The sequence below is a fragment of the Lycium barbarum genome, chromosome 7 (assembly GCF_019175385.1).
Source record: "Lycium barbarum isolate Lr01 chromosome 7, ASM1917538v2, whole genome shotgun sequence".
NCBI classification, from domain to species: Eukaryota; Viridiplantae; Streptophyta; class Magnoliopsida; order Solanales; family Solanaceae; genus Lycium; species Lycium barbarum.
The window spans coordinates 134,492,867-134,503,043 of NC_083343.1; positions in this window are offsets into that span (position 1 = coordinate 134,492,867).

Consider the following 10,177-nt stretch of genomic DNA (forward strand, 5'->3'; position numbering starts at 1 on the left):
TAAATCCATGTCCGCTCTCACAATTTGTAATGTAGAAATGTATACCCACATTTCTGTCCACATCCACAAAACTATTCGTGAAGAGATATAATTCCACATCCAAATTCACATCCTGTTGTGACGTAAGTTAAATCTACAATTGTCCCAACGATTTAACATGTGATGCAAGATTTCGATCCTGTCATCTCATTAAATACCACATTCTAAAAAAGAACTTGTTAGCGACTTGAAATAAATAATTATGTATGAAGTGACGATAAAGTTGAGGAATTTAAACCGATAATCAGGTGACCATGTTCGTATCCACTTCTAAGAAGGTTAAAGCCACGATTATGTGTCCTTGATCCATCGAGAAATGCCACGAGCTAAAACAACTGTTAGTGGTAAGAATATGTAAATAGCTGGATTTGAAAGAATTTACTCTTACAACCCTTGGTTGAGAAGATAAATTCATGTCCACTGTTGCAACCAAAATTTCATGAAGAGTGGAACAACGTCCACCGTTTAGCGCAAGCTAAATTTATATCCACATTGAACAATGTTTGCCTTTCGAAGAAAGCTAACTCTTTAATCACGTCCGTAATTAAAATCTGTAGAAGAGTCCAATATGCGCCACATCCATGTTAATTGAAACCTGTCTCATCAAAGAAAAATTATGAGTTTAAAAGAAAATTGGTTGACTTGTGCTTGTTGGGGAACTTGGTCCTTAAATTGATTCTTGTCTCAGTTGCGTCCACGTTCTTCGAGGCCCTACCAGATATTTTGCCTTGCCAAAGAGTTTCAGTAATAAGTAATAAAGAACGTCTTTTGAAATTAAGAGTAATGAGATTTGGATGACTTCGAAAGAGGATACTTAGTGGCTCTAATAGATAAAATGATTATGAAGACTCGAATTCAAACTTATCAACATTTTAGAAAGACATGAACGAACTTCGTTTAAGACCACTTTTGTGCTACTTCTAAAAAAATTGTCCCAGTTTCCAGTCCTGGAGGCTCTTGGTTCTAAACGATTGAAAAGTGAGAACTTATAATGAAAGTTTTTGGAAGCGATTTGACCGAATTCAAAATTTGTCCCAGTTCCAAGATACTAGGACATATGAATTTAAATAATGGGAAGACCAAAATCTTATAAAAATCCTTATGTATCTCATAGGGACCAAAATGGTTGGACAAACCGAAGATATTGAAAATTTTAAAATCGAAGGGCCGAACCCGCCTTGGGTTGCCTACGTATCCCAAAGGAATCAGGCCAGACGTAGTTCGTGAGTAAAAATAAGAACTTTTGAGGTTTTTTTTTTTAATTTAAAGGAGGGCCGAACCCGATGTGGGTTGCCTACGTATCCAAAAGAAAATCAGGCCACACGTAGTTCCAACCCACAAAACAAAGACATAGAAATATTTTGAAAAGAGCGGCCGAACCCGATATGGGCTGCCTACGTATCCAAAAGGAATTCAGGCCGAACGTAGTTCATTACCCACAAAACAAAGACACCGAAATATTTTGAAAAGAGTGGCCGAACCCGATGTGGGCTGCCTACGTATCCAAAAGGAAGTCAGGCCAAACGTAGTTCATTACCCACAAAACAAAGACACCGAAATATTTTGAAAAGAGTGGCCGAACCCGATGTGGGCTGCCTACGTATCCAAAAGGAAGTCAGGCCAAACGTATTTCATTACAACAACTGACAAAGTCTTAATTTAGAAAGGCCGTAACAAAACATAGAGGCGACATGACAAAAAATAAAGGTTCTAGCTTATGCCTCCGGACTATTACAAAAGGAAATTTAAACTTAAATTACTGAAACTCCCGGCGAACCGGGGCTGAGATGCAAATCCAATTCTTCAACTCAGGTCCCGGATCAGCAGCCCATAAGGTCGGTGTTTCAATAATGTCTTCGATTACCACAACATGATCATCTTCATCTTCCACGAACAAGTTCTTGATCCCTTCTACAATATCATCATAGGCAACTTCAACAGTCAGATCTGAAGTTTTGGAGATAGCAGGTTTTGAGAAAGTTTGATCAATGGTAGGAATGGGTTTTGGCAAGAAAATATCCTTTCCTTTATTCTTTCGTGCTTTATTTGCTTCTTCCTCAGTTGGTTCATATCGCAAACCAAATGTGAACTGTTGTGCAGGGAGAACTACAGGCTCAACCCGCCCATTTAATGTCTTCCCTAACCCAAGTCCAGGTTGGTACCCATTTTTTAGCATTTCCTTTGCAACCATGATTGCGGCGCATGGCCTTTTTTATTCTTGAGTTTGACACACTTCACCCACTCTAGTAACATTCACTTCCTCCCAAGCATGGTAAGTTGTTCCATCAAACCCTCTTGTTGCCTCAATGAATGGGATAGAATTCTCTCGATAGATAGACGTGTCACATTCCCCGTGTATGCATATTTGTTGTTGATCCCACTCAAATTCGACAGTCTGGTGCAACGTAGATGGCACAGCTCCAGCCATATGGATCCACGACCTTCCTAACAACATGTTGTATGTCGTGGAGATATCAAGTAATTGAAAATCCATAATGAACTCAACATGTCCAATCAGCACGTTCAACTCTATTTCTCCAATAGGATGCCTTTGAGCCCATCAAATGCTCGAATATTCATATCACTTATCTTGAGCTCGCTAATATTATATCCGATCTTCTTCAGACTTGTTAGTGGACAAATGTTAAGTCTAGAGCCCCCATCAATCAACACTTTAGACACAAACATGTTACAACACTTGACAGTTATATGGAGTGCTTTGTTGTAACTACATCCCTCTGGTGGCAGTTCTTCATTATCGAAGCTGATTCGATGACTGTCAAGCACGCGCCCAACTATCCCAGCTAGCGTCTCACTAGTTGTTTTGCTTGGAACATATGCTTCACTCAAAATTTTCAAGAGTGCATTTCTGTGTACATCCGAACTCAAAAGCAAAGAGAGGATAGGAATCTGGGCATTGGTTTTTTTCAACTGATCCACAACTGAGTATTCGCTGGCCTTAATTTTTCTTAAAAAGTCTTCTGCCTCGGCTTCTGTCACAACCCTTTTGGGAGGCACATTTCTTTATTTAGTTTGTCTCAATCTAGCTAGCTCTTCCGGGGTATAGCACCTTCCGGACCTGGTCATTCCTGACGTCTTAGTCTTGTCAGTGATCGTTTCCTTTCCTCGATATTCCATCACGGCTTGTTGATAATTCCATGGTACCGCTTTGGTATCGAGTACTGGTAACTGATTTGGCGCTTGAACTACCTCCACAGGTGTTGATGAAGCTCCTAATATCTCGACAGACACAAAACCTCTTATCACTATAGCCGGAGAAGCAACGGCTATAAGACCATGATCTTCCACACTATTCACAGGCACTATGAATTTGGCTGGATCGTCATCATTTTCATCTATTCCAATCATATTTATCGTGGCCCCATCATGGGTCGGGAGTGGATTGTTAACCACGTTTGGTGCCGGTTGTTTAACCATGATCTGTTTTGCTTCAATAAGATCTTCAACCTTGTGTTTCAATGCGTAACAACGATCAGTGGAATGACCTTTTACCCCCGAATGATATGCACACGTTTTAGTGGGATCAAAACTTCTAGGTAATGGATCTGGAATTCTTCCTTCCACAGGATATATTAAGCCTGAAGCTTGCAGTCTTTCAAAAACAACGCTCAATGGCTCTCCCAATGGTGTAAAATTGCGAAAAGGTCTATTTGGGCGAGGTGCGGATGCATTGTTTAGATGATGAGATTGTGATGGTGGAGCTTGGTGTGTTGGTGGTCGTGGAGCTCGGTATGTTGGTTGTGTGTTGTAGACGGGGTAGGAAATTTGTGGTGATTGAGGTTGGTAAGATGACAAAGCTCGGTTGTATGGATATGACGAATGTTGAAAATATTGTGAGTGGAGAGCATTAGACTGGTACCACGGAGGTGGTTGATGGCGGTACGAGGTGCTTCCCAGAGCCATTACCGCTGCCGTTTCCTTTTCTTTTCTCTTTCCATTTCCGAGAGCACCAGTTTGTATGGACTTACTAGTAGACTGCAATGCTGCTAGACTTGTTATTCTCCCTTGTCTTAATGTCATCTTCGATCATGTCCCCAGCTTTGATCACTTCTGCAAAAGTTTTTCCGCCCATTGTCACCAAACGTTCATAGTACTCCGGTTCTAGTGCCTGAATGAAGAAAGTAACCATTTCTGTTTTCTCCATGGGCGGGTGTACCCTAGATGCTTCCTCCCTCCACCGTATAGCATATTCTCGGAATGATTCGGTTGACTTCTTCTTTAATTTTGTAATTGAGATTCTGTCAGGAGCGATCTCAACATGAAACCTGTAATGATCCACAAAAGCATTTGCCAAGTCATCCCAAGTACGCCATTTGGTTGTATCTTGCTTGGAATACCATTCCAAAGTTTTTCCACTCAAACTCTGATTAAATAGTTTGACTCTTATCCCTTTGTTCTTCCCCACGCCAATCAACTTTTCACAATAAACCTTCAGATGGAAGAAAGGGTTTCCCGACCCATCAAACTTCTCAAATTTTGGAATCTTGTAACCTGGTGGCAATTCTACCTCAGGAAATGCACATAACTCTTCATATCTCATGCTTTGGTTACTACCGAGTCCACGAAAACTCCTCATAGCATCTTTCAAACTTTTGAGCTTTCTATTTATCATTTCATCATTAACTGCCCTTGCCTCATTTTCGACTTCGACATAATGATCAACATCTGTGCGACATTGTCCTTGGGTTTGTGTCATGGGTGGAGTTGTGGTATAAGTATATACCGGCGGAACTTGATGCGCATTGGTAACATTATGTGTCGGCGGTATAAACTGAGCCTTTGAAGAAGCGGCTGTAAACAAAAGATGAGCATTTTGAGTAACTAGGTGGGCAAGGGGTTCGGAATGAGTTGGTTGAGAAGTGGTAAAATAGTTTGCTTGGTTAAGTTCATCCAAATTTGGGAATGGAGGTGGCATAGGCAAAGTCTGACGAACCCCGTGAGATGGAGTCATATGTGGCGGAGTTTGAGAAAATGACCGATTTTGAAGTACCATGTGACTTAATTCAGCAACTCCTCACTCCAGACGAGCAATGATCTCCAAATGTGTTTCTGGTTCATTAGAGGATGTGGGATCACTCGTGATTGGTAAACTAAGAGATGGTTCAGATGAAGTGGTTGCATTGATCAAACTTTGCTCCATTTTAGAACGAGTCTTTTTAGTTAACCAGGTGATTAGTGGTGAGTCAGAGTATGATTTGTTGGCTCTAGACCGTGTGAAATATGAATGCTCCGCCAGTTCCCTTTTAGCACAAGTCAACCGTTTTTGTTTTGAAAATAAGTTTGAAAGAAAAAAAGATAAAACAAGAAAGAAAAAGAAAAACGAGTCAGTATACGGTAAGGACATGTTATTGCACATAAACACATTATTGCACATAATACATCGCGTTCTATAATGCAAGGGACCTCTTTATGCCAGAGGTAGGCCTAACGAACATTTGAAGGACAAACATGTCTTTTATGTATCATTCCACAACTCTTCCTAAAACTAATTACAAGAATAATAAACATTTATTACATGCCAGTTAATAATACAATTCTAAGATATCTAACACTTCATCTCCACTAATTTCCTTTGGTTGTGTTCAAACCTCCAACATTAATTGGATGCTCCACGACAACCTGCAACAAAATGTCAGTTTTTCCTGAAATATTTATCTATAGAGTCCTAGGTCCACATATTCCACATATTTGTCCTTCAAATAATGCACATAAATAGTGAATAGTGTCACTTAGAGTCATAGACTCATTTGGACATTTGGTAAGGTTGACTAATGAACTTAATACACCAAGGGTATTAAGCCTCCTAGGTTTAAAATGATGCATGTCCTTACAAGGTTTTGGTTTTCGCTCTACCTAGGTAGACTAAGAGTGGTTTTCCTATGACACAAGGCTCCCCCAAGCGGAAAACTTGAGAGTGGAAAGTCCGTTGCCGTCGACTGCACCGCCGATCGACTAAATCCACAAGATCGATCCAACTAAAGGGGTAATTTAGTAGTGCACGGCCGCGAACCGCGAAACCGCTTTAAGTGTGAATTTGTGTGAATTTTCCAGGAGTGGAGGAAATATGAACGGAATGCCATTTTAAGGAAAGCAGTAACATATTGTTGCATAGAAAATTTCACATAATAAAACAACCACTTAAAAAATACATAAGAAATAAAAGCAACAATGAAGGCAAAATAAAAAATAAAATAAATAAACCAAAACGTCCAATTAATTAATTATTAACCTAAGTTGTTATGGTTAAGAACCTAAAGATCCCCAGCAGAGTCGCCAAGCTGTCGTACCCCCTTTTAACCGGGTTAAGATAGGAGTACAACATATTGGTGATTCCTATTTATTTTATTTTAAGGAGTCGCCACCTAATTAATTTAACGGTGAATTAGGACACCTAGATGTTCACTAAGGTAAAGTTAAAACTAAACCTCTGTTAATAGTCTGCTTAACCAATGTGATTCTAGGTAAGGGCTCTATATTATCCTAAAGGGAAGGGGTTAGGCATCCTTTAGAATCCGCTAACTACGGTTATCCGACAAAACTTAGGTTAATTAATTGAAGCTAAATATAACACTTAAATTTTAAGAAAATGGGTTGCAAATGTTATTGAGGTTTTAAAGGAAAACATAGTAATGCTATTTAGACTAACTTGAAGAAATACATGGTAGTCCACTCAAAAATAAAACTTATAAATGTTGTTAAGCTTTAAATGATAATTTTATTTAAAAAATAAGACTTGCAAAATATGATGATTTGTATATAGATAGAAGCTTTTTAAGAGAAATCTAGACTTATCTTTTTAATAAAATGCAAAAGGTAACGAGTTTTCTTCCTCTAACTTTATTTGGTTGTATTCGGCTAAAATATGTATAATTTGATAAATCTTGAAGAAATTATTTATAGAAGTTCTTGAATTTACATTTGTGTATTAGTAGCGTTTTGAAATTTTAAGATAGTAAGAATTAAATATGATTCCATTAACTCAAAATATCTAGTCATGCTATTTTGCAAATCAACTATTACAAATAAAACATGAAAAGAAGAGAATAAAGCTTATGAAATTAATTGTTAGTCTTCCTTAAACTAACTACCCATTACTAAAACTAAACCTACCAATTAATTAGGATTTATCTAAACTAATAAAACAAAACAAACAAAGAATTAGTTGAATAGTACAAATTAATATGCACAAAATAAATAGAAGAAGAAATAATTTAAATGGGCTCAGCCCATTTTCGGACTGATAGCCATAATACTGCTGGGATAGTTCAGCCCATTTTAAGGGGGGGGGGGGGGGGGGGGGGCTGTTGCAATCTGTTGCTGTTTGCCTGGGCCAACAACCCAATATTTTGTTTCCTTTGCTGCGGACACAACTGGATAGAAAAGGGGAAAATGATGTTCCGTAGGGCCTTGGCCCAACATCGGATGCGGAAGATGAGTCCCTCGGACTCGTATGGTCATGCATAAAATGAAAAAGAAAAGGATTAGTAACTGATAAATGAATAAGATTTAAACATAAAATGTAAACTGTATTCATTTGGTCAAATTCTATGAAATAACCGGAGATATAATATGCCACACTCAGAGATTCAGAAATCAGGTTGTAAAAGCAACAAATAAGCAGATGTTTAGACCAAGTGTAAAAGTGTCACATCCACTGTTGGAACAAAGGCTTAGCAAAACCCACTCAAAACAGAACAAGCAACATGCTGTATTTAGTTATTTATAATATGTTAGGATATGGAAACAATTTTCAGCTTTAAAAGCACTAAACAGAGGCATTCAAAATATATAACACAGGTTTCTAAAGAATGATCTTCACGCCATTGATTCAAATAAAGGCCTCGCAGATTTCGCACACACAAACAAATTTTAAATTCAACTACATTTTCAGATCCTCCTTTCTTATTTCAAACTTCAGGCGCTTAATAAAACATTATTCATTCAAATTTCTCATTAGGCAAAAATTTCTAAACTCGAGGGTCAACAGGGAATTCGTTCAAGCATTGACATAATATGCTAGACAAATAAAGACTTCATACCAAACCTGGTAATTCAACACAGGGATAAGCTGATGGCAGAGAGGGGAACAAGAAAGTAGGAGTAACACTTTTCTTTTCACATTTTTTAGCGTATGAAATGGTGGCAGACTTTTGAACTGTAATTACTATGACAACTATAGAATATTTCCTTTATGACATTAAGTAAACCAAATAGGGGAGAAGAAGATAAGCTTAGCTTATACAGAATCGCGAAGTTGAAAGGTTGTGATCATACTAAGTCCACAATTAAAAATCATTTCCCTTATTTCTTCTTTAAAGAAAAGTAAACTGGGTTTATAGCCATTCCCCTTGCTTTTCCCAGAACAGATTTTAGTACTTGAAACAGTTATATATTTCTTTTTTTTAACATTTTTCATATTAATAAAAAAAAAGTAGAAATTATATATATCCCTCATGTATCCTAACAAACAATGACCCAAGAATTGTACTAACCAACACATAAACTCTCTATATAAATGTTAATTCGAATTCAATCACAACAAGATTAAACAGCTAACTCAACAATACTTTAAGTTAAGGTAAGCCATTATTAATCCTTAAATTAATCCCTTATGTGTAGAACAAGGAAAACTGAAAAATGACTACTTGCGCAGCTATACTTAAACAGTGAATATTTTGAGCTTAAACACCTAATTTATAACTGCGTTCTCACAGCCATATTTACCCAATCATATCTTAGGCAAACACACACATGGGCAACTTCATTTTTTTAAAAATCAGCAGGCAAATACAAGACAAGGAAACATACTTCGTCTAATCCCAATATTAGATGTTCAATCAAAATGCACATTAACATCTGCCTTTATCCAACTTAAAACTGATATTTGATCTTGCTAAACATGCTTTCAACAATTAATAGAGTACATTGCACACATGTGAATAAACTACAAACACATTAAGAATACAAACCAGCTTGAAACATAGAAAGTAATGGCCACACACAGCCTTAAAACTGCTAGTAATGTGCTAGTATTTACTCAAACGACACAATGGGGATCAAATTATCCACTCAAGAGTAAAACATTACATTTTTGACATGCTTAAGCTGATAAATAGCACTCGGACATTTACGCACAAACGGACAAAGCTGAGCTAACATACATTTAAAGTAAAACTCAGAACCAACTACGGACTGAACCTAGCCATTTTCTACTATCTGAATTTATATGAACTAACCAATTCATGAACAGAACATGCTTTAAACAAATTGACCTAGGTTAATCTTTTTACATATGTATTTGTCCGATTACATTGTTACTGCACCTAACAAGTATGTTGAAGTCAGTTGATGTAAAATATGTTCTCCATATATGCTAATTAAACTAATCGCTCAGCATATTTTGGTCAACACATAAGAAGTTAAATGACACTATAGTAGACTAAATCGAAGCAAACTTCTATTATAAGGCTAATGATAGGCTAAATTCGTGATTAATCTAGCAAACTAATCCCACATATACAAACATACGAACATCATTAAAATTATTAAAACTAAACTAAAAGGAGGAAATTTTACCTTTTTCGGGTGCAGCTAACTGAGGTGCGGAGTCTCGATTTACCCTCGAACACCTCTAAATCCGAACTTGCGCGCGCTCGGATTCAAACAAATATCAAGGGCAAAACAGAAAAGAATTCAGTGCTTGAGACGATATTTAGAAAATCAAAACTAATATTTTAAAGGGAAACTCGTGCGATTGGAGACTGGTATTTTTCAGAGGTATTCCAAGCTGAAGAACTATTTTTCAGGGAGGGTTTTATGGGGCTGAAAAACTCTCTTTTGAGTGGATTTTTAGAGTTCAAGAAACTCGTATTTGTAGGGGGATTCTTCGATTTCCAGGCCTCTAATTTTCAGGGATTATTTTTGGGTTCAAGCTCTCATTTTTGCAAGGCAATTTTTGGGGGGTTTTCCAAAACCTCTCCTAAACGATTTCAAACCGCCACCATTTATAGGGTTTTGGCTCTTTTGAGTTGAAGAAAAAAGGAGAGAGAAGCAGGGGGAAGTGCGGTGGTGGGGTGGTAATGATGATGAAGAGGCGCGAGGAGGGGAGAAGCGTGGT